At 37.1% G+C, this 26,477-nt stretch overlaps 1 long non-coding RNA gene across 2 annotated transcripts in view; it reads left to right on the forward strand.

Annotated features, from left to right (window-relative positions):
- The window catches only part of LOC121077815, a 45,208-nt gene that overhangs the window by 15,468 nt on the left and 3,263 nt on the right, over nt 1-26,477 (forward strand). The window contains exons 1-4 of one of the 2 annotated variants that reach the window (XR_005824323.1): nt 2,120-2,550; nt 3,669-3,771; nt 15,811-15,887; nt 20,263-20,299. This is a non-coding gene — a long non-coding RNA (uncharacterized LOC121077815). Of the gene's footprint in view, nt 1-2,119; nt 2,551-3,668; nt 3,772-15,810; nt 15,888-20,262; nt 20,300-26,477 lie in introns of those variants that run through there. The other variant, XR_005824324.1, reaches the window with a different exon arrangement.

Genomic DNA, 26,477 nt, shown 5'->3' on the forward strand with positions numbered 1-26,477 from the left:
TAGATCAGGGCATATAAGCCAGAAGGAGACAATAATACATAAAGAAATCTGGAGGAGGGACAGATCACAGTGGGGTTTAATTGCTTTAATATTGATTAGATAACCTGTTAGGTATTTTGGAGGGAATATGCATTTCTAAAGGTAAACAGGAAAGTTCTTTAACTGGTTTCTTGATCAGTCCCAGTGGTCAAACACAACTGTATTTGTTATTATCCAGAGGAATGAAAATTGTGTTTAAATACAGTACAATTAGGGGAGCAGATGCCATGTGTTAGTAATCAATATACTGTGAAAAAAAAAGGTGAAACTTATGGCTTGATTCATCATGGATGTTAAGAGTCTATGATATTCTCTTAAAGTAATGAGATGTGGAAATGCAGAATGTCTTTGAAATCTATGTGTGTATGTGACACCTGAAAAACAGGTGGAAGTTCCAGACGAATAGTCTGTAAAACAAGGAGGGAACCATAACTACACTTGATCAAAATAAAAAGCAGGCATAAAACAATAATATTTTTGTAATATACGTACATCATTGGTTTGGATAGTACATTCCTGGGAGATAGTAGTATTTATTACTGTGTGTGTGTGTATATGCATATAAATAAAATGCAGAACTTGATCTGTTTTTAGCTTGGACAATTTCTGCTCTCATTTCAAGTCCAAGCAAAGAATTGTGTGCCAAATAATTTCTCTAATTATTCCAAAACTACTTGCTAACCTTATAAAAGAATTCTGCTCTTTAAATAATTTAAGACATGTAGTCATTGATTTTATATTAATATGTACATATGTAATAAGTATATATTTATGCACACACATGTATATTTAGTTATTTGGATTTCATGATAGCCTCATTTTTTCATTTTTCTGGATTCACTATCATAATTTCCAAGGTGATAGTCTTTGATACAAACCAACTTGCTGGATTCTCCAGAAACTTTCAACAGAAATACAGTTGGTGCTAATTCCTCTTCCCTCCATCAAAGTAGATGTTACTTTCAGATAGTTTCACTCTTTCCCATTTGGAACTGAATTCAAACTTCTGGCATGGAGCTGGGAGGAGTTCCTGAAATCCTTCATTGCAAGTCTCCCAAAGCAGCCATTTGTTTCTGTGGAGTACCTATAGAGACATCATGTAATAGGAATTTTCATTTTAAATACATGATGCTTTAGAAACTATTAAGACACTATTAATAACAGGGAAGCTTGCCATTTGATTCCTTTCATTAAGATTAAATGTGAATTGTGTAAAATAAGTAGTAAAAGAAAGTTTAAAAAGGCAGTGAAATGAATCAACCCCTACATTTTAACAGTCATTAGGGAAGACAATACAAGTATTTTTAAGAGAATAGTACGAAATCTTATGTGTTAGGGAACTATACAGCATCATAAAGATCTGGATTGGAGAGAGTTATAACAGGTGATTTTTTGGGGCATGTATTAGAGATGAAAGTTTGCTTATTAAAGTGCTGATAGCTGATACTCAAAGTGATGGATATGAACATGGGAACAAATTATTTCTGGAGTATAATTATCCTCTCATCAGAATGAATTTTTTTCTTTGATGTCCCTTGAAGCTCAGACATGTCTTTCTTCTTGAGCTTGAAGTCATATTTTCAGTCTCACATTCAGTAAACGTTCTTAAGCTTGTTCCAAATCAAACTGAGTAGATCTGTTATAGACCTGAATGCCTGCTCTTCCTAGGGAGTGCCCCAATACGTGGGTTATGCAGGCAACTGACATTGCTGTTTAACCAGATAACTTCAAGCACAAAAACTTTGCTAAAGCCAGCACAACACTCTGAATTTTTCTCTTTAAATGAAAATACGGTCTTGTTCTGGTCTTGATGCAATCTTCATTGTCACTAGATACATCCACACCTGGACAAACTTCTACATGGCATGGTACCTTGTATCACACAAGGAGGTACATTCCTTACAACTTCTTACGTGAATTCTGGAAAAAATTCCCTTTGTTTCTGTTGTGCAGCCAACTATTGAATGACATGAAAGGGCTGTTAGAAGTATGAAGTTTGAGAACAATCTTTCTATCAAGTAGTTTACTTTGCTTAAAATTAGCACAATTAATTGTTGGTTGCAGCAAAATGCATCAGCAAAACTTCCAGCACGCTTTTGTTAGCCTTCAGCACTTTACATTTAAAATGGCAACTCAAGTTGCACTTGAATGCGATAGCACTAAATAGTGAGGAGCTGTTGATGCCCTCAGGGGTAGAGAGGCCTTGCAGAGAGATCCTGACAAATTAGAGGGCTGGGCAATCACTAACAATATGAAGTTTAACAGGAGCAAGTGTTGGATTTGGCATCTGGGACGAGTCTGGCACAGACTGGGGACAAGGCTGGAGAGCAGCCCTGTGGAAAGGTATCTGGGGGTTCTGGTTGACAGCGAGCTGAGCATGAGCCAGCAGCGGGGCCTGGCAGCCACGAGGGCCAACCTTGTCCTGGGGTCCATCAGGCACGGCACTGCTGGACGGTTGAGGGAAGGGATTGTTCCGCTCTGCTCTGCACTGCTGCGGCCTCAAGTACTGCAGTAAGTTTTGGGCGTTGCTGTATTAGGAGGACATAAAACTATTAGAGAGCATCCAAAGGAGGGCTACAAAGATGGTGAAGGGTCTGGAGGGCAAGACATATGAGGAGTGGCTGAGGTCGCTTGGTTTGTTTGGCCTGGAGCAGAGCAGGCTGAGGGGAGGCCTCATGGCAGCCTGCAGCTCCCTCACAAGGGGGGTGGAGGGGCAGGCGCTGAGCTCTGCTCTCTGGGGACAGCGACAGGACCCGAGGGAACGGCATGGAGCTGGGACAGGGGAGGGCCAGGCTGGGGGTTAGGGAAAGGTTCTGCACCCAGAGGTGGTCGGGCCCTGGGACAGGCTCCCCGGGGCAGTGGTCACAGCCCTGAGCCTTCCAGAGTTCAAGAAGTGTTTGGACAAAGCTCTCAGCTACATGGTCTGTTTTTTTGGGTGGTCCTGCGTGGAGCCAGGAGTTGGACTGGATGATCCTTGTGGGTCCCTTCCAACTTGGGATATTCAGTGATTCTGTGATTCAAGTTGGTGTCAGCTGAACCACTGAACTCTTTCTGCATTAGATGGTTATTTTGAAATCGAGCAACAGGGATGGGAGTGTGGGGTTGGAATCACTCAAACAACAGAATTGTTTATTCTTTTGCTGCATTCGGAACAATACCTTGGAGAAAGAAGTTTTTGGCCATATCAGTGGGCTATTTTCCCCTCTGTATGGAAGTAGCTGAAATATCTAACATGAGTATTTAGTAAAGTCCATTCTTCAGTGCAGTGAGCCAGATGGTAGTTTCGGATGACCTCCAATGGTCCACTCTCTGGAGTCACTAAGTAATTCTTGAATAATTAAATAATTAAAAAATTAAAAATAATTAAACCACTAAGCCACAGTATATCAATTAATGCTTGAAGAGCTGCTCAAGAAAATCCTTCATACAAAATATTCTTTTGCTTAATAACTGAAAGGATAAGTTTTCCTTCTTTAATTAAGTTGAATGCATACTTTACTTAGGAAGAATGCTAAGTATTCATTTATTTTCCTTTCTAATTTTAATTGTAACATGTGTAGAAGCTTGTAATAAATATGTTCACCTGGTAAATGCTTTGTTTTTGCTTTCTCTATTTTGAAACAACATAGGGAAACAGTAGCTACTTCAGATGACCCAGGCCAGATTCTTGTCTTCAGCAAAACATTATGGCACCAGTTAAATCAACAGAATGATGTCAGTTTACAGAATTAAGTACTTTCAAAATCAGCTTTTTTTTTTTTTTTCTCCTTAAAAGCAAATGAGGGTGGAACATGTAATTCTTTTCCTCTGAATTTTCTTTCACACAGGATTTTAGACTTTGCAGAGTTTCTTCCTTTGGAATAAAGCCACATTGCATGACACCTTGTGAAACACAACAACTTTTCAGTTTTGAGTTTTGATTCCTCTCTTTTAATTACATATGAGAATAAGTCTAGTAAATTTAATTCTTATGCTTGTGACAAAACAGCTCCAGCTGTTAGTTAGGAACATACTGGCAGGCCTGCCTCAGGAAGCAGAGGTGCTCCATGATGTTGCTTGCTGTTTTAGATGGGCATCTGGATGCTTCCTGACTGCAGGGAACTTGTTCTACAGTTATGGTCTCCTATTTGCCCCTCACCTGTCTCTCAGTACAAATCCTGGAGTCTTGTTTTCCTCTTGATGTGGGACCAGAACTATAAGGTGCATTGTAGGCATCATTGCATATGCACTCAACAGGCAAGGAGTTGCTCAGACTATATATTAAATTAAAGCCATTAGTAAAATTAGTCTGATTAGGCCAGACTACACAAATGAAGGAAAATGTAGTCAGCTCTACCACTATGCTGTATCTCTTTCACTTGTGCCCATAATAACATGTGCCTGCTTATAACATTTTCAAAACTTTATGTGCTTTTCAGTCATGTCTCATTGCTTCTTGGCAAAATCTAAGTAAAAAACCTCCAGGTTTTTCTGTATCTTTTATTCTCTATCTTCAAGACTGTTCCTGAAGTTGTAAAATTATTGACTGTTCTGAATGAAAAATGTGCTAAAAGAAATAATTGAAAAAATTATTTTGCCATCTGCAGTGAAACTGGCTACTGAGGTTATTTGATTTTGGCTTTTATTAAACCAGGAACTTAGATCAAAGATGGTACGACATTATAATGCCAGAGTACAAATAATGGAAAAATAAAGAATACAACGAATGTCTTGAATTCATTGAATCTAATTCAGATCTATGTCCTCTTTGCTATCATACTTTCATTTAAAAACATCTAATATATGATAATTATAAAATAAATGTTACCACACAATAGACTTTTCTACAAGTAGAAATATTTATAGAGAGATATTTTTCAAAATCAACAGCAGGATGGAAAGCTGTAACTTATGGTTGTTCAAGCCAGTACTGACCATTACGATCACAGAATCACAGAATTGTAGAGGTTGGAAGGGACCTCAAGAGATCATCCGGTCCAACTCCCCTGCTGTTGGGGGCTGCGTTTTCCCAGCAGGGAAGCTGGAATAGTCAGTCTGCAGACCTCTGTCACCTATGCTGTAATTCCCCATCTAGTTTTCAGTTACTTTTTATAGTACATTTTAATCAAAACCATAATAATTTTTTCTCTACCCTGCATCATTTTATAGCTGCTCTATCTTTCCTAAACTTTCTCGGCTTGCATCTTGCAAGTGTGAAGTATTTGAACTGATAGAATGACAGGTACTTTAGGATGCAGTTAATGGAATAGTAAAAGGATTGTAAAACTCAATTCATTCTATTTTATAAGAGTACATGACATTTTTGAGAAGGAAACTGCTTCTATTCAGTGTCAGTCACTGATATTTCCACAGCGCATTCTTTGGGGGGAAGTGAAGACAACAACAATAAAGGAGGTGAACAAGACTTGCATCGTCTGCACGACATCTGGTAATATCCCCTCTAAATCTCAGACAAGACTCGGTCGGAAGCCTATGCCTGTCTATCAGAACATATGGATATATGGATATATACAACACCCTGATGGTTCCATGTTACAGGTCATCTTGTCCTGTGAGTTCAGATAGAAATGTCTTGAATACAACATGCATTCAGAACATTCAGAGGCATTTTGTTAGTCAACAGCTTTACATTAAAACACTTGAAGAACAGACTCTAAGATCTGTGAGGTGGGTTCTGTGAGTGATTTGAGGAGGTGACAACTACAGGCTTCTATTATTTGGATAATTCTTCATAGAATTTGAAGTTTTTTCCTCCTATTTTTTTTCCTAACTCTAAATATGATCTTATACTTAAGACTGCCATCTATTGCTCTTAGCAATAACTATGAAAGCAGGTGGTTCCCCCAGCTATGGAGAAGAATGACTCAGTAGGGAGCTTATACTGAAATTGCACACTAGCTAAAAGCTATTAAACTTACAAGAAACAGTCTCTCACCACATGATGACCTGTGAAACATGCACACTAAGTGCCCTGCTTTTTATTTACACCAAAGGTAGTTTGTACCTCATTGCCTAAGTACAGTATGCGCCCACTTAAAAAAAGCCCTTGTGTTCTGGATGTGCAATATGGCTTTTGAGCAAATGAGAATTAGGCCCTCAAGGTTTGACTCAGTCCTTTCTGAACACTGTGGGGAGATAAAATCACCTGCTGAATGCAGGAAAAAAAGTGGTCTTAATATCAGTAAAACAGGAGGGTGCCTGGGTAGGTCAGTACAAACAGCCCCCATGGTAATTATAACAAACCCTTCCGATGTTAAAGAATGATTCCAATTATTTCATGCTGTACAACGTTTCTCCTCAAAAACATCTGTTTTCAAAATAGTTGTGTTATTGTCCACTGTATGTAAATGTTTAGTTTCCATAATTGCCCCTCAGTAGTTTATTAGCAAAATGGACTTCTGGAATAGGCTCACTTCATTTCATATTGTGCTTTTATAAGGGGTTGAAAGCGCGCCTGAAATCAATGCAAGGTTTTATTCAGTCTGAAAGAGCAACATACCTGCTTCTAGCCAAACCAGTTGTCCTTCACTTTGGGAAACTGATTGGCAAATCAAATTTAGCATTTTTATCAAACATTATTGCAAGGATCCATGCTATTAGTAGTTCTCTTTATTAATTTTCCTCTTTTTCTATGGCTTTTCAGTCTTTTGGCTAAAGATTTTAAGTTTTTCCAATTTATGGGGAAAGAGAGGTTGGCAAGCCACAAGTAGCAACAGCTGATGGGAAAGCATATGAGCAGTGGCACGACAATTAGTGCCCAACCAGACTGCGTGCTTAGGATGGTAAGGGAGAGATTACTACCTCCCTATGCACAGTAAATTCACATGCTTTGAGTGTTTTTTGGCTTAGCTTTTTTAAAAGTGGCTGGATCTTACATGCCTTGGATAAGTTCTGTAACTGAGGACAATGGGACTCTTTAAACCGGGTGATCCTTTTCAATCTTGGTTTCCTAAGTCACTTGTGACTTCAGTCTTCTGCACTACTCCTGCATAACATTCAGCAAGCTCTGGGTAACAAGGTAGAAGGGGTTGTCTTTGTGCTCAGCTAGATAATTGAAATGCACATCTATATGTCATGACTGAGGCATTCTCTCCAATAGTGCTGAAGTCCCTTTAAATTCCCCTGAAGAAAACACTGACAGGGAAATGCAAAACTTTATATATAGTTTGCTTCCTTAAATGATATGAGAGGTGTTATTCACAAATCGGAGATGGATACCTGGAAAGACACATTTCTGAATTAACGATAGAGGAAAGAATGTAATTGCATCAGGCAAACATTGCAAGCTCCTAAGTCAGGTTTTGGTATTTTTTCCCTCTTGCAGATTAAAGAAAGAGATAGAAACACAGACAAAGTCGAAAATGTTTAGCAGTCTCTGCAAGGGATTTGGAACAAGATATTTCAATGTCATTATAAATTTAATTAGTGCACTTTAGAGAAGTTTGTGGTATATCTTAAAGGAACAGTAACAAAACACTAAAAAGAAAATAGGAAAGATTCCAAGTTATATTTAAAAAACAGGAAGGCTGTGAAATGGAAGACTCAAAAAGCAGTAAATGCTAATGCTGAGGCTACCCTGGAGAGTTCAGTTTGCCCCACTCTGGGCATATACGTTATACTTTCCAATTACTAGGCTACATATATATATATATATTTTTTTTCATGAGTCTTGTTCAGCTTACAGGATAAATATATCGATTGTACAATATTCATTTTTATTTTTAGCATCAAATGGGACATTGAGTCATGTAGATAAAAGTTGCCTAAAGAGCCAACCAACTTTATCTGCCTAATTTTGAAAACTGATTACTTGATTTTCCATATAAAAAAAAGGAAAGATACTTTATAGCTTTTGGTATGTTCTGAGAAGTCTTCCTCAATTATTCTACCTTCATTTTTCTTTGGCTCTCTTCTCTCAGCAACATCTTCCTCAAAACTCATGCTTATCTGCCATGTATCTTGTAGCACTGGGGAGATGACATAGTCCTGTCTGAGCATAGTAAACTCTGACAAAATGGATCATGCTCTCAGGAGCAATGAAATTCAGATAGAGCATAGCAACCAAACCTTAATATCTCTTACTTATGCTATATGAAATGAGAATTTTCAAGTCCTGACATTTGAATTAATGACTGTATGAAGTTCAAAAGACTTATTAGTGTCTCTATACTTTTTCCAATCCTTAGTCTTGAACATGCAGATACAATAACCCGAGAACAAAACAATTTTCAAATTTTTCATTTTGACCTTGGCAAGCAACTTGTTTTCTGGTTTCAGGAAAGACTGAATTACTTTTTTTCTGAAATATGAAGATCCATAAATAAAGAGGTATATCTGTAGGTTTGAGAGGTATCTGGCAGGAATATAAATGCAAAAGTTTAAAGTTAAGCTAACTTAAAATTGAGTAGAAAGCAAACTTCTAACATAGTGCCCAGCAACCTTAATAGTAGATATCGCTAGTGGTGTTGCTCATATAAAATATTCATTTTTAAAGTACTTCTGAAAGCATCAGCAGGAACAGTTCCCTTGTAAAGGTGAATCTGATTAATGCAAGACACCTTTATTACTCAAGCTTTATGCACATATGTCAGTGTGAACACTGAACTCCAAACAGGGAATGCAAAAGACCAGCAGTCATCCCTCAAGTGTATTATGTTTGATAGAATTCTGAACAGGGGACTGACCTGTCCTTAAGCAAACTGACAATCTAGAAGAGGGGAATGAGTAGTGATATATGAAACTTTACAGAAGAGACAGTTATTTTTGAAGTGCTATATATTTTCTTTACATTTTGCTTTGGCCCATGTTGCTCCAGCTATTTGGTATTTCTTGCCATATCTTCTTTTTCTGGCTAACTTTGGATGTGAGGAAATGTTTGACAAATTACATATTTTAGAAATTACATCCTTATGCTAACATGGAAATAACATTTGAGTTGCAGAAGCTGGTTTGTAGTTAGCTCTGACATTCAAGATTTATATTTCAATTGCTCAAATTATATTTCTTATGAAATCTTCATGATAATGGGTATTTTTGTTGACAAAATAAAAAGATGTTGCATTCTGTTTTGAAAAATTATGATGAGTGGATTAGGTTTTTCTATGCAACAGTTGAAAAAAGTCAAATATCTTTAAATTCAGCCTGCTCTCCTTTGCAAGAAGTTTCCTTTCGTTCTTAAAATATGAATGCCTATACCATGTAACACAAAAACAGTTCTTAAAAATTATCCTTCTTTGGTGCTTAAATGATTATTCCATTTTCCTTTGCTTTTCTTACTTTGATACTTTGCTGAAATGTTTGTTGATTTTACTGGTAGTTTCAGTGTAACACGTTGTCCAGTTTGAGCTGATAATTTACGATTTTACATTACGTTTCTCCAGGTGCTGTCTACTTTATTATGTTTCATTTTGCTGACATTTCCTAGTGTGAAGATTTTCCCTGGTTGTAAATCAAAGTGTATGTAGGATTGGCCTGGTACATATTTCTTGAGAGCTGTTTGTGAAAGTTTGATGTAGCTGTCTAATTAACCTAAACTTCCTGGTTAGAATCTTGTCCAGCTAATATATATATATTTTTTTTAACCCTGAGTCCCCTAACTTTCAGTTGTTGTTTCAGTATCTTGGGTTCTGAGGGTGGATTTCTTTTTGTCTCTTCTTGCAATTCTTTTCACTAGTGTTATATTTTTATTTATAAATGTATTTTTTTGGCAATGTTTTGGTGAAGTTCATATTTTCTGCTGCTTGTTTCTTTTCCACATGGCTTCATATATCTTTCTTTATCTAGGTTTCTCTGACTAGAAGACACCTATATTTGTTAAGGCATTTGTTGGTTCTGCCACTAAGACTGGACTTTGACGAATTAGTGCTGCTTTCTTGTGAAGTATCTCTATCTTGTAGTAGCTGAACAATCTCCTACATTTCCTGTTAAAACTGGAGCAGTTTAATGTTGTCCATGCCAAGTCTGCTGCTAGTTTTCTTGGTCTTATTTCATTTTAAAAAATATGTTACATTTCATATGCTTCGTTGAGTTAGAAACTGGCTGGGTAGTCGGGCCCAAAGAGTCGTGGTGAATGGAGTTAAATCCAGTTGGAGGCCGGTCACTAGTGGAGTCCCCCAGGGCTCAGTACTGGGGCCAGTTCTCTTTAATATCTTTAGTGATGATCTGGATGAGGGGATCGAGTACACCCTCAGTAAGTTTGTAGATGACACCAAGTTAGGTGCATGTGTCGATCTGCTCAAGGGTAGGAAGGCTCTGCAGGAGGATCTGGATAGGATGGACCGATGGGCTGAGGCCAACTGTATGAAGTTCAACAAGACCAAGTGCCGAGTCCTGCACTTGGGGCACAACAACCCCAAGCAGCGCTACAGGCTGGGAGATGAGTGGTTAGAAAGCTGCCTGGCAGAGAAGGACCTGGGAATACTGGTTGATAGTCGGCTGAATATGAGCCAGCAGTGTGCTCAGGTGGCCAAGAAGGCCAACGGCATCCTGGCCTGCATAAGAAACAGTGTGGCCAGCAGGGCTAGGGAAGTGATTGTCCCCCTGTACTCAGCTCTGGTGAGGCCGCACCTCGATTACTGTGTTCAGTTTTGGGCCCCTCACTACAAGAAGGACATGGAGGTGCTCGAGCGAGTCCAGAGAAGGGCAATGAAGCTGGTGAGGGGTCTGGAGAACAAGTCTTACGAGGAGCGGTTGAGGGAGCTGGGATTGTTCAGCCTGGAGAAGAGGAGGCTCAGGGGTGACCTTATCGCACTCTACAGGTACCTTAAAGGAGGCTGTAGCGAGGTGGGGGTTGGTCTATTCTCCCACGTGCCTGGTGACAGGATGAGGGGGAATGGGCTAAAGTTGCGCCAGGGGAGGTTTAGGTTGGATATTAGGAAGAACTTCTTTACTGAAAGGGTTGTTAGGCATTGGAATGGGCTGCCCAGGGAAGTGGTTGAGTCACCATCCCTGGAGGTCTTTAAAAGACATTTAGATGTAGAGCTTAGTGATATGGTTTAGTGGAGGGCTTGTTAGTGTTAGGTCAGAGGTTGGACGAGATGATCTTGGAGGTCTCTTCCAACCTAGATGATTCTGTGTTTCAAGTGAAAAGTTGAAAAGTTAACACATTTCAAATGTGGTAAAAATTGTAAGGTTTGATAATGCTGTGTACCATTTTCCCTATTCCATGAAAAGTTGATGTAAATATACTTCTAATACATGCAGAGTCTGTCTGGTTCCAGGGAACATCATCAGAAGAGTTATGATTTGCTTTTTGGCAAAGACTAAGTTGGAATGATGCCACTGCTCTTTGCTGCACTGTTTAATGCTTACATGAAACAGACAAAAAATACTCATTATTTATAGGGAAATCGCACAGTAAAAACTGTTCAACACAGCACAGTTACAATGAACATTTTTGCTCTGTAAATCACCAACTGCAAATTACTCTAAATGACACTGAAATAGTGAAGAAGTTAAAAATATGACATCATTTATGTAAATCTTTGGAATACTTATAATATACTGGGCACTATAAGATTTCTGCTGGGATCTCTATTTTAGCTGCGGGTTTTGGTTCAGTGTCAATAAAGAAGAAAGTTTATTGTATAAGGATGTAACATAAAATGTTGGTATGGAAACAGACTTTTGGATTGGCTGATTATTTTGTAGAGAATTGTAAGAGGTATAGGAAATAGGAAGTTATATGGACTTACAGATACACGTGCAACCTCTTAAAGAGTGAACTGTGGGATGTTGCCGTAGAATTATTTCTTACAGCTCAGTGATCCTAGTAGTGAATTCCACAGGGGTAAAGTCTCCCTGATTCCTATAAGGTATTTGGATACCTGATAAGGTATTTGGAATGGAATTTTCCTAAGGTATGGTCTGAGACTTTTGGTTTGGGAGGGCAACCTTAATTAGATCCCTCTGTACAATAGCATAATAGAGTAATTTAAGTTGGGTACGACATCTGGAGGTCTGTACTCTAGTCCTTGCTCAAAGCAGTTCAGACTAGTTCAGGTTCCTCAGAGTCTTGGTCAGTAGCATTTTGAGTATCTCCAAGCATGAAGTGCTACAGCCTCTCAGGACTTGCTTGAACACTCTAATGGTTAATTTTTCCCCCCGATCTGTAATCAGAATTTTGCTTGTGTATATGTCTATGTTTCCATATATATATACCTGCAGTGCTGCAGCATACATATACATCCCAGATACCACAGGCCTTTGTTATCAGTGAGTGGTTGAGACCCTCTGTGGATCCCCTCACTTTCTGGGGTAATGTGGGGAATTTGCTCCGTAATAGAATGAATGCAGTTAATACTCCATGGTCATTGTTCCTTCACTCCAGTTCTGATTACTGGCATACTTTTTCTCTGCATCTACTCTTTATTACCTAAAAATACCCACTTAAACCCTTTTATCCAATAAATTTGGACTGAGGCATATTAGTATAACTGACTAGCTTTGAGAAGAACTAACAGAAATGTGTAGAGGGCAGAAGAAGCATCCTTCCTGGACATCTGTAGCTGTTAGGAATATCAGTTTTTATCCATTGCTTCAGTCTTGGCTCCCTAAAGTTTCTCACCAAGCTCCTCAAGAAAAGTTGAAGTTTAGTGGCATCTGCATGGATTTTTGGAAAAATGCCATAGCAAGTAGCACTGCACCAGAGACTGCTTGTATGATTAGGCATTAGATTCTTGATTCATGGCACACTTACCAGTCTGGATGAAGTTAAAGAGAATATTTGGTTACAAATGGGCAGGGCTCTTTTAATCATTGGCTTTGAAACAACTGTTCGATGTCCATTGAATTTAGAGTAATTAGTTTCATGATATGTGCACAATGGTGAGGAAATCTGGGGAAGCCTGTGTTTATCAGCAAAACAAAATATTCTGTTCCCCTGCTGAGCTCTGTGAAGCCTGGATCTGAATAATTCTTCAAAAACAGACACTTTCAGAAGGTCTTGTTTATTTACAAGGTTTCTTCACCTTCTGCAGGTCCTTCCTCCACCTCCCTGTACCTGTCTTACAAATCAAAACAAGCAGAGTCTGCTGACCAGCACTTTTCTTTCTGTACACCTTCAGGAATTTGTTTTGCCAAGTTTAAGCATTATTTATGATTTAAAATACAAACTCTATATAGTATTTGTAGGATTTGAGGGCAATATTAACACTGCTGAGCACTCTACTTTGTTAACTACCAAAAGACCTTAGGGTATTGTTGTGGTTTAGCCCGGCTGGCAGTCAAACACCACACAGCCGTTCGCTCACCCTCCCCCCTCCCTCTCCGGGATGGGGGAGAGAAACGGGAAAGTGAAGTCTGTGAGTTGAGATAAAGACAGTTTATTAAGACAGGGAAAAGAATAACAACAATAATAATAATAATAATAGTATTAATAGTAATAATGTGTACGAAATAAGTGATGCACAATGCAATCGCTCACCACCCGTTGACCGATGCCCAGCCTATCCCCGAGCAGCCGGCCCCCCCACCCCGGCTAGCCACCCCTATATATTGTTCAGCATGACGTTAGATGGTATGGAATACCCCTTTGGCCAGTTTGGGTCAGCTGTCCTGGGTCTGTCCCCTCCCAGCTCCTGCTGCATCCCTAGCCTGCTCGCTAGCAGGACAGAGAGAGGCTGAAAAGTCCTTGGCTTGGTGTAAGCACTGCTCTACAACAATTAAAACATCAGCATGTTATCAGCGCTCTTCTCATTCTAATCCAAAACATAGCACCCTGCCAGCTACTAGGAGGAAAATTAACTCTGTCCTAACTGAAACCAGGACAGATATTGTATTTCAATAATCTTTGCACAATGGATTGTGACAAATGATGCAACTGTAAAGTCTCTTTCTTCAGAAACTACCTATTTGATAGATGATTTACAGGTCACCTTTCTGCTTCCTATGTTTTTTTTTCTTTCCTGCTTGCTTATATAATGTAAACATAACTCCTGCTATGTCCAGATACCTCTCATTACTATACATAGTTAACGGTGTCTGTTGGTACATATTAATCAATAGAGAAGGTAAATCCAAATGTAGGTTACTCAAAATGCTATACCAGCTCACTGAAGTCTGTCTTATCCTTGATTTAGTATTAGAAACAAACATAAAGCAACCAACCAAACAAAAACAACAAGAGACACCTTCTTTCTAATGAAAATAGCTCTATTTTGAAGGGGAACATTTTCTTCCATGTATAACTAAGGAGTTACATATCTGTGGAGATCCAGTTGAAAATCTAGCCCAATATTAAGTGAATGGACAGTGACAACACAAGCTTCTCTTCCTGTGATCAGTTATATGTATACAGGGGGTACTCAAAACATTGTATAGTTTAAACTCTAATAATTAAATTTTCCACTGCAGACCTGATAAAGGAACAATGGAAAATCATGCAATGATTTCTAGAAATGTGAAAACTAAGTAACGGAGAAATGTCTGGGAATCTGCATTAAAAAATCTGACATGGGAATGGGTAATTCATCACTTACATCACCTAATATGGCTAGCAGAATTTTTGGAGTTACAGGTAAGTTTTCATCTTCCCAGTGTTCGTGAATCTCTATAGCTTTGTTTATACCTGCTGCATAAAGAAGTACAGAAGCTTTAGGATGATATATATATATATATATATATATATTTAATAAGCTAAATTTTCATTTAGAGTCCTGAAAGTGTCTGAAGGTGCTGTAGTCCTCCTCTCTTCCACATATCTTCTCCGGTTCCATCAATATCACAGCCACATCCATCTCTGCTATCCTCGGTTTTTAAGTAACCCTTCTTATTATTTCTTCAGTTCTACTTCCAAAATTCATGTTAGATCTTTCTGCTTTATTAAATCACAGTGTTTCTGAATTGCTATTCTGTCCCTTCTGCCTTCTATGAAATAATAGATTTGCTGCAGGACCTGTGCATTTTTATATAATGCCATGGCACATCTCTCCAAAGGGTCTTCTGTTGGTAACAAAAAAACAGAGGCAACAAAAGAGTACATGAGGGAGAGAAAAAAAGACTTGGTTATTCTGTGTTTGCTATCCTGTTTGTCACTGCATTTTTTTTTTTACCTGCATCTTTTTGTTTTTTATTCATATTTTCTTTTTCTGTGACTTCTTTCCTCAAAGTCTAAATTTTCTACAGATGTGCATTTTTCTACTTTATTACTTTTGTTTGACTATTCCCTGCTCATCCTTACTTTCCCAGGTTTATGCCTCTCCTCCCATTTCCTGGTCTTTTGCTCTCTCCCCTGCTGTTTCATCCATTCATCCTGCACCTTCATGAAGATTTCTCTGTTTCTGCTTTAAACATTTCTCTTTGAACCCTGTAAAGTGTGTCTCTTCCAGAACTTCTCTCTGCTGAGTAAATGTCTTTTCCTTTCTTGACTAATCTCATGTCATTTCTTCCCCTCCCTTCATTTTAATCAGATGATGGTTTTATCATTGTAGCTCAAAGAAATTGATGTATAGTCAGAGAAAGAGATGAGTAGATATCATCTAAGAAGGGGGCAGTGACCTGCCATTTAGTAACAGTCTTGCTCATGTAAAGATTGGATTATTTGAAAAAAGCAGAAAGTTGGAGTTCAGACATAGAACTTTCGGGTTATGGAAAATCCCAACTATTAGAATTTCCTTTTGTTCCATACTGGAGAAAATGTCAAAATTATGGCATCACATTTAACTGAAGTTTTTGAAGTTGTCACTGGGATATTCAAACATCATTGAACAGCTTTCTTTGGAAAGGTCATATTATCCTTTTTTGATATTGTGCCTTGCTTTCACTTTGTTACAGGCAAAAGTTAAAAGGATGAAGCTGAACAAAACCCTTTGACCTGTTGCTGGATGAAGTTCACAGCTGGCTTTGTAAATGTGAACCAGGCCCATTTCCTTATTATGCACTATGAAAATTAATACCTAACTGTTGCCTCCGGGTATTTAAAGACACTGCTGTTAACACCAGAATAAGCAGCAGAGTGTACTAGACTCACAGATATTTAAGTCTCGCTCTGAGCAGATCCAGTGTTCCTAAATTTAGAGAGAAGGGAAGGTACAAGGGTTAAATGACCTAGCATGTGCTGGTAAGTGCAGTATGAGCTTTGTGTCATTGGGCAGACAGAAGCTGCATTCCTCGTGCCTTGATTAGTCTTGTGGTTTATCCATCACTGCTGAGTAGGATGGTGATCTAGTGGTTAAAATGCTTTCAGGCTGCCTGTGTCCATAATTTAGTACTGATAAATCTACATCAGTGTTGGTAGCTGAAGATGTCTAAATACTAAACTTGCTGCTATTGACATGCATATCTGTGGGTGTCGCATGAACTTAGAGCATTCCTTAGCAGAAATGGGCATTCCTGCAAACCAAATATGAGAATTATTTAATGTGTCATCTCATAAAAATGGAGCAGGTTTCAATCAGTCATGCATTAAACCTCTGAAGGCAGTGTATGCACTGTCCGTACCTTGCTTTGTCGCTTTTCTGAGATCTGAGTTCACTCTCAATGGAAAACACATTTTGTGTTAGGTCAATGTTAAGAGATTATCAGAATTGCAGCAACAATAGATTCTGCAAACTGTATTGCAAAAACCACTGATGATCTGGCAAAAATTTTGCATTCCCTGACCCCAAGCACAACTATTAGGTAAATAGTAATAACCACTTACTGCTAGAATATGAGGTATAGTCCCTTCAGATATCTTTTTATTTTGCATATCCTGAAATACATCCCTGCACCAGTCTATATCCCCTTACATCACTCACAGACATATTGATGCTACACATTCAGTTTAAAAGTTTTTCTCTAGATCTCTGATGTAGAATGCTCACAAAAATCTAGTGTTCTAAGAGGGGACTTAACATAATGGCTTTTTTCATATTGCTTGTGTCTAAGTCAGGAATGGATTAATGTTATTTGTATGTGACTAGTGAAATATCGCAATTGCTTCTATTTTTTATTCCATTTTTTATTTTTGAAGGAAAACCTTTTATAGATTTATCCACAACAACACTTCCTGTTTCAGAGCATTCAACACATGCTTCTTTATCAATAACACAACTGAGAGATTCTGTAAAAGGCAGTTAAGGGATAACAGAAGAAATATTTTCTCCTAGTGCTTGCATATGAACTACGTATGCTGTGGAACTTGAATATTTCTTATACAACTCCATAAATATAAGAATCTATAAAAATAAAATTTATATTTATTGTTGTGATTCTGGCTGTTCCTCATATCTAGTTCCTTTCAAAATGCCTGCTAAATTTTAGTAATATCCACTGCCCACCGATGCCTCTGTGATAACAGTTGTAGTCAACCAGGTGACAGGTACGTCTTGAGGAATCCATAGAATTTTTTGTTCATCTTTATCTTCATCTTTTTGTTTCATCTTTTTGTTCATCCTAGATTTTTTTTGTTCATCTTTATCAGGAGTTCATCAAACAAACAGATGAGAAAGAGACAAATAATTCCTCTTTATATTCCACAGGTCTGAAATGAAACAGTCAGGACCTACATACATATATATACACACATGAGGATGTCAGGAATTTTCTGATGAGTTCCTACAGAGTAGAGACCATTAGGCAGTAGACATGAATGGAGATGGTAATAGCCAACAGTCATAGTTTCTGGACCATTTTCTTAATGAAATTTATTTTCAATACTCCCTGATACAGGTAACTAATCTTTAGCAATGATGATCCAAAATCTCCCTGCAAGATTGTCAGCAAGTGGACCTACATCAGAGATCTCATCAGAAAAGCTCACATTTAATTTTTCTGTTTACTACAATTGAATATAACTAGCATGATATCCATATTACCTAGTTTTGTTTAACTGTATTTTAATAATAGATACTTGTTTCTGCTAACAGAGTTTATGTGATGTAGCTTTAAAAAAAGATATGTATAAATTGAAATCCAGTAACAGGGCGTAGAAAGATAAAAGATATCCACAGAGAGAACAGGTTCTATACATTTATTTATTTATTTTAATTGTGAAACATGATAATTGTATATGCAGTTCACACTGCACTTTTCCCTTTCATTAGTATTCTGGGTGGTCAGGATGTGCCAGCTAAATACAGGCATCCTATGGGAGCTTGCGGTAGTCATAGCAACTGGGTTGCAGTTTCGAAAAACTGTGTAGTGGAGGTCTGGCATATCTGAAAGCACAAGGTGCTCTGTAGAGTATAGGCTTGCTGATTAGTCAGTGTGTTTCTTAAAGAAGAGTAAAAATGATTCAGTAAATGAAGAAAACTCTATGACTCTTTTCAGTCAGTTTTACATGACCAACAAATTTCTGGTAGTTTTAAGAGTTATAAATCTGGCTTCCTGTTACACCTTCCAGGCACTCAGTATTAGATCCAGTCGTGTTGGATAGCAGCAGCTATGGGTAGGATCACCAATAGCTCCTATAAGTCATGAGAACAATGTTAATGAGATTTACTGTGCGGCAGCATTAGACATGACAGTTTCTAAAGCCTCTGATGGTTGAGTGGCTAACTGAAATCACTGCAAATCTTAAAAGGTCATTGGAACATGATCTGGGTTAGGCATGATGAAATATAGGGAAGATGGAGAAGGGATTTCATTATAACATTCAGTAAGAATTAAGTGCCCAATGCCTTTGAATTTATCTGAAAGTCCCAGCTGCAATGCTGTCCATTTTCTCAACCATTGTTTATGATGTTCAAAATAAAATCACAAATCACTGGAATTAATTGAGTTGGATGTAAAGAAAAATCCTTATTAAGAGGAGAAAATTAAATAGGTGTCATGAAGAAGGCAAAACATTCTGGCCTACTTAAGAATTATGGATAAAAAATTAGAAAATTCCTGAATATCTTCACCTTCTAGTGAAATAAATTTTCATTAGTGAAATAAATGGTAAAATGGATTATGACATCAATCAGAGTCAGCAGGTGACTGAAATCCTTACCGACTCAGAAGATAAAGCTGTAAAAATCCTTGGTCATACATGGAAAGATGTGAACAAAACACTCAAGATTCTAGAGAATAATTTCAGAAGAGATCTGAACTCCCATGTTTAAGGAAAATTACAAGTCAGTATAGTAGTTTGTTTCCTGTCCCAGATGATAATGACAAATTTAGAGGTGTCAAATTAGAGAAAGTATAGTTCAAAAATGAAGCATAACTATTAGCTTAGTTAACTGTGACAAATGCACAATTTGTCAAGACTTAAAGAAAAACATATATATGATATCCAAAAACATTAATTTTCATATGAAAATTTTACATATTATGAAGAACATGACAAAGGAAATACAAAACCTGAATATTTTGTTTTTCAAGGCCAAATGTCCAATTTCCAAATCACTCAAAAAGTTATAAATATATATATAAATATACAATATATAAAAATGTTTTGTATATATATATGTATCATAGCTCTGCATCTGATAGAGGTTTACTCTTTGAAACTAGTAGAGCGATTGTAAGTTTTGTTGTACCCTGTGACTGAGAAACTACAGTCTGCATGAAGGAATGAAATATGAACTGCAGTTGAAAATACACCTAGCACTTTCCATCCCCTCCACCAAAAGACAGCAAGCGGATTTTCCTTAAAAATTTGCAAGATATTTAAAAAAGATCATTAATTAAAGAACTTGACGTTCTACAGAAGAAAGTTCATACTGGCCTGCTAAAGTTCTGCTCAACAAAAAGCAAACTACATTTACATGAGGTTTAAATCAAAACAATTATATGAATCTGAGAACTATCTCCTTTTTGTTGACATGCAGTGACTGCCTGATGTTTCGGGACATTTGCGCAGGTTTCAAAACACAATGTGCCAGAATGAGTTTTTGAATTCAGTGAGTGATTTAGCAGGGGCACTTGAAGGAGTCATAGTCTCCCTCAGACCAGCTGAGAAGGATTCAGAACAATTCTGCAGTTTTGCTGCCCAGTTTCTGCCTTTCTGCCTTTTCTTTGCTGCCCAGTTTCTGCAAAACCAGGCTGGGTTTGCATTTATATTTGATTTAGCCTGCTGATTTAGCTTCTTCTCTGTCTTTCTCCTATGGCTTAAAGCTGAATTAGTGCTGTGGAAGTCTTACCCCAGATTTCAGTATGAGTAGTATCAAGATACTAATTCCAAACCTTATTTGCCATAATAAATTATGTAAGTATTAAAAAAATATATCTTATTTTCCAGAAAGCTAAATAAAAGTGGTTTTCCACTAAGTTAAACCAATCTATTTATTTATTTATTTATTTATTTATTTTGTACAGGGTGCTGAGAAACCTGAAGTGCTATTGCTAAAGGCTGGTAAGTGATGTATTTAATTAACATCTAAAGCATTGACAAATTTAGTGAAAGCACAGTAAAATGCAGTTCATTTAAGCTGAAATAATGTTTTGGGGTTTTTTGACTTTGACTAGCTAAAGAAGAGAATATTGTAAATAGTTTGGGTTGGAGTTTTATTTCTGAAGTCAGATATTGTTTTCAGTGTGGTTATTTCAGTGCATGAGACAGGTGTTGTGTAGGCACAGAAGGCTACACTAGCTGTTCTGATGTCTGCATAATTATATTCCATCAATACATTATAATTCTTTTAAAATTATTTGCATAAACCTTGAAGCATCTGCAGAACTTGCCCTATCCTTCAGGTTCATAAGAGCCATCCTCCTTAAAAAATAAATCTTCTGCTTGTTTTTCTTCAGTTAAGTAGTCTGTCTAATTTCTAGGTGGAAGAATTCTTCCTTTCTAATGCAATCTGTAATGAATAGTGCTGCTTTTAAGTTCTGTCTTACAACTTCTTGGGGTTTTGTTTGTAGTAGATGCCTGAAACTTTTGAACACAGTTTCAAAACTGCAAGGAGCAGAATTCCAGATATGAAATTTAATCTTGTAAATACTGTACTGGAGCTTAACAGCCATTTAAAAAGACTAGAAATCATGGCTAATGAGTCAAAATGCAATTTCTAAAAACAACTTCTTGATGATATGATATGATATGGAGGCCCAAGATATCCATAAAAATGGCCTGGAGACATTGAGTCAGTAAAGCTTCGAGTATATGCTTAACAATATATCCCAGTGACTCCTCCAGGCTCCAAAAGTGAAGCAAATCTTTTGCATTTATCCTAAAAATAAATAAATAAATAAATAAAAAATAACAGTATTTAGTTTTATACGAAGATTGATCTGTATATGCTTTTACACTTCGTTCTGCACCTCTTTGTTGTGTAAGGAACAATGTGACTACTTATTCATCTTTTTAAATTAACTTCACAGTAGATGATTAGTTAAATTTGCATTGTGTGAGTTTCATCTGTCTAATTTATGCATTAAGGTTGTTTCTGAGTATAGAAAACAAATGAGGGCAGACACTGCTGATAGGGTTGTTGCCAACCAGATGCTATGGAATTAAAAATGAATTTTCAATATTCCTACAGCTCAGCTATAACTCCCCAACACTCCCATTAACTAATGCTTGAGTAGAACACGTGCTTACATGCTAATTACACTTTTCCCATGAGGTATGTCCCAGCAACCCCATTTTAAATTTTTGCCATAGTCAGAACTTCTCTCTCTGTGCCTGTGTCCATGATAATAGATTTTTATTACATACACTTTATATAAAATTACATATTTTAACATATTTCCACGTGTATATGTATTTAATTATATGTAATTACATATTGCATATATTTTATATGTAATACAATATAATTTTCAGTAGACAAAAGTGTCTTATTTTCTGCACATAAATAATCAAACTTTAAAAAATCTGTGCATATGGTCTGGATCTTATAAGTTTTTACATGAGCTACTAAACAACTTCACACTAAAGATGTAAGTAAGCACATAAATAAAGAAAATATACTGTGTGCCGACGTGTATTTTAAGAAAATTATGCTTACTGTTTCATTATTGTAGCAATCATTAAAACAACAGAAGATTGCTTCTGCTATTTGGAAATCCCATGGATGTTAGAATATCTTCAGAGATGAGAGTCACAACCAATTAATTTCCTATAGAAATAATTAAAACTGCTACCAAATAATGCTTTGACTTCTCAATTAGTTCCATCTTTCTGAGTTTCCTTTGTAATTATGTTTAGTGTTTCTTATTTTATTTTTTTCTTTCTGAGGAGTCATAATGTAACCCTGAAATCTGACATCCTTACACTGACACAGAAATGTTTGCTCTACAACTGTTGTGTAATGAAATCTGGGACAAAACACGAAGAAAATTAATTAGCCACTACTGTTCACTATCTGCAGCTAATTCAAATTGCCTCTTTTCAACAGATCCCAGATCCTGTAAAGAACAAATATTAATTTTTCTAGACATCAGGTATTTGTGCAAAAGGTTTCCTAATTAATTAGTCCCATCTCTAATGTTTACACCCAAGATAATTAAAGAGTAATGCCATAAAGATACAGCCATATAAAATGAAGAGTTTTCTAAAGGGATATTTTTGCACAGTAACATAAAATGAAGAGTTTGCTCATGAAGATGCACGCACTTACATGTAAAGGAATTCATGGCCACAAGACGTTAAAATGCTGTTTATAGGTATATCATTTGATGAGTCTGACATTATAGCAAACTAAACCTTTTTGTTACTTACTCTTTTAAGATACATTCAGATTCTTTTAATTATAACATGAAAAAGCTTTTGCTATTGGTAACATAATACTACCTGTTTGGACAGAAAACATCATTAGTTATGTCAGTCTCTAGTGCTACCTCCCTTTAAAGGCTGGCAAGCAAAAACCCAGTTCTACAATCCCAGTCCTGCAAGTCTTGCTTGGCTTCTTTGCTTCTCTCCTACTCTGTGAAATAAAATATAAAATGACTGAGCAGAGAGAAGCTGGATTTATGACATTTCATCATCTTTCCACAATCAAGATATATGTAGAACAAAGCCAGAACCTGGAGAAAATTTGAGGCATTACATGCGGCTGTAGCTTGCTATCAGTTGCCCAAGTGCCTACTGTCAGGAACAGATGGAGTTTAGCAGTACTCATGGTATGCTCACCTTATTCAGTAACTGACTTCTCTGCAGTAATGTGACAAATATCAGCCATATGATGAGCCACAGGGTTTCTTACAAAGTTATATATGGCCATTTCTACTGACTTCGTGTCCTGTTCACAGGTTACGTCATAATTTATGCCACTGATTGGACAAAGCAGTGAATCGTGTCAGTGAATATATGTTCAGAGGAAAAAAATAGTGTAAATAAGGAAAAATATGATGTTTAAGAACACAGAAGTATGAAAGAGTAACAAAATATATTTCTGCTTAAGGAAAATTTATTCTTAAAATAATCATCTAAAAAATCAGAATGAACTCCAGAAAAACAATAAATGAAAATATGTTGTGCAAAATCAAACTAGGGTGTTTCTAACTGTGTGTGTTGTATGCCTGCCTAACTTACACATTTTCCATATTTATTATTACCAAAACTTTAGATAAAAACACAAAATATATAACTTAAAATTCTGATCATATATATGATAGAAAGAGAGAACATATTAAGACATTACTTTATCAGTTACATGTATTTTAAAATAGCTTTCTTTCTACTAGCTGTAATGATTTACATCATATATAGATGAAAAATTTGTACAATAACTCAGGAGTTACATTAAGAAGGTGGTATGAAAATGACAGCGATTTATTTTTATTTGGGGTTACGTAGTTGAAACTGCCTAATTTTTCTACAAAGTTTTTCATTAAAATATGAAACAAGAACATGATCTTGCAGTATTTTAATAATGTTTACAGTTTTACAAGAGAAAAAAATGACTACTTAGTTCAAGATTTTCGAAAAGGTGGTTCTATGTCTCAGTTATAATTAAAGGATCGTTCTAAGGGTGATCAAACTCCTGCACCATTCTTGAAAGACTACCACTAATTAGATTGCCAAATAGAGTACCTCAAAATAAAATAAGGTGTTTGGTTTTGTATTTGAATCTGGCCAAGTTTTTGTTCATGAAAACCTGTAAAGAATCCATCACATTTTCTCTGTATTTACTTGATAAGATGATTTTCTCATGTAGAATAACTGTAGAATTACCTCCATAATATAGGATTCCAAGGCTTTTTTTTTGAATTTTGTGCAGTTGTGGTCCCTGTATTACCGCTGATCTAGCAAGACCACAAGCTATTCCTCCCCTCATTCTGTAGTAAAACCTCCCTAGGTGGTGATTACATTTTAGTGGTTTCGTTAGCTTCACTTAATTTATATGCTGAGATTGCCTTTCCTCATCACTAAAGAATAATCTTATTCTCGTTCCTCTATCAGCCTCCATATGCTGTTCCTCAACCAGCATGTTCATGATGTTCGCTTTGCAGCAGGGAAGAGAAGCAGTTCCTTCTGAGTGTAATAGCATTTGTACTCAGAAATTCATCTTCAGGTTCTAGCTGTTTCTGGAGGATCAAAAGCAACATGGCCTGCTCTGTCCTTGCCTAAATACTGCAAAGATTGTCTAGCTTGCAAAGCTATCATTAATGAAAGCCTCAAGCTACTTACATTCAAAGCTGTGTGCTCGCTCCTAGCTAAAGGGTAGAATGTTATTGCTAAATATGCTCAGAATGTGGTGATCAGGGAGAAATTTTACATCACATTAATAATAGAGGAGGCTTGTCAAACTTGAAGTAATGAGGTTTTTATTTCCTTTTTGCTGCCTTGAGAACACAAGGTGCAATGGCAATATCTTGGAGTTTAGGTTGAAATCATGCTACTTGGAAAAGCCTGCATTAAACCTCAAAGGAGCTTCTGCCTTTAAACACATTGCTGTTCTTTGCAGTTTGGAAAAATATGCTTACCCACTCAGTTCAGATAAAACAACAGCTTAAAATAGTTAATAAAATCTGAATATACATAAAATAACTTTCAGGTGTCAAGCCATCATCTCTGTTGGATGAGAACTGTAAGCAGAAAATGTTACAGGCCAGATTATGATGCCTTTGTTCATTTTGAAAAGTAATATAAGTAGGTGATTTCTCAGTCTTGGGATTCACCCCACCTATGTGTAACGGCTCGAAAGTTAGTGTGTTTAGTCCAAGGGAACTGGCTGGACTGTACATACCAACTGAGATGTTTGTCCTTTCCCAAGAGGCTCAGGCTGAATGAGCGCAGGGAACCTCAAGTTAGGTGAATAAAATTAGGTGGGAGGACACACAACATAAATACTTTTTACTGCAGGTTGTCAATTCATTAATCACAAAAATGTGCACAAAAATCATGTTGGTTCCAATGAAAAGTTTACTGTGAAGGCTTTCAGGTGCAAATATTTCTGATCGGTAAACAAATGAGAACACATCGGCTTCCCTGAGGGATAGTAGTTCAGGAACTAGGGCATCTGTATAAGATGCAAACGATCACTTGTTCTCCTTTTAATGATTGTCTGATTAGTGTAAATCTTCATTATTACCTTGTATTGTGCCCTGGATGATTGTGGTATTTGTTCACAAAACTTCTTTCCACTGTATTTTCATGGGTTAGTCACCGGCAGCAGACACTATCTTGTCTACTTGTTCGAAAGGTTCAGGAGGCTGTTGGCCTGCGTTGCTCCAGGAGCACTTTACTTTTAGTCAACTTGTCTGCCAGTATCCCAGGTCTTTTTCCACACAGCTGCTTTCCAGCTGGTCAGCTCCCAGCCTGTACTGGTGCATGGGATTATTCCTTCCCAAGGGCAGGATTTTGCACTTCCATTTGTTGGATTACATGAGGTTCCTGTTGGTCCCTTTCTCCAATCTGGAGAGATCCCTCTGAATGACAACACATCCACCTTGTGTATCAGTCATTCCCCCCAGTTTGATATAATTTAATAAACAGATAGGGAACTGCATAAGCACAGTGAGACCCAAGTATCTGTTTTCAGACTATATGTACCAGGGAAAATCCAGCTGCACAGATACTCTGCTGTTTTGACATTGTTCTGGATTTTTTGAAATTGAGAAGATAATGAAGATCACTGTGCAGGTGAAGACTAACTGGAGGAACACTCACAGTACCTAAGTGCTCAGGAATTCAAATCCCCTTGCTCTGGTGTCCTGGCCACTAGATCTGGTTGCTTTTGGAGAAAGCAACCTGTTCCTGTTGAAGCTCCACTAAATAGTACTCACTAGATATATATAAGTTTTGCACTGGTACTTATGCTGATCACGTTTAGATATCATGAGATGTAGTATGTCCAGCTTCACAATGTAGTTAAACGAATCCTACTTACGATAACTCTAGGTATAGATTTTCACCATGTCTTTTTTACTTTTATTTAATTCCCACTCATGCAAGTGTATGACATTCCCCAATAATTTGATAGCACATTTTTTGACTTAATACCTGCTGCAAATTCAGCAACTAGTGTTAAAGTCACATGGAGTTCCATCTTAGAGGGGCCTTCATTCATCAGAAATTGTCTTTCAAGGTAACAACTGCTGTGACTGTTACAGAAGTGAAATAAAAGAGAAGAAAAGAAAGGGAT

Source organism: Cygnus olor, chromosome 14 (genome assembly GCF_009769625.2).
Source record: "Cygnus olor isolate bCygOlo1 chromosome 14, bCygOlo1.pri.v2, whole genome shotgun sequence".
In the NCBI taxonomy this organism is placed as follows: domain Eukaryota; kingdom Metazoa; phylum Chordata; class Aves; order Anseriformes; family Anatidae; genus Cygnus; species Cygnus olor.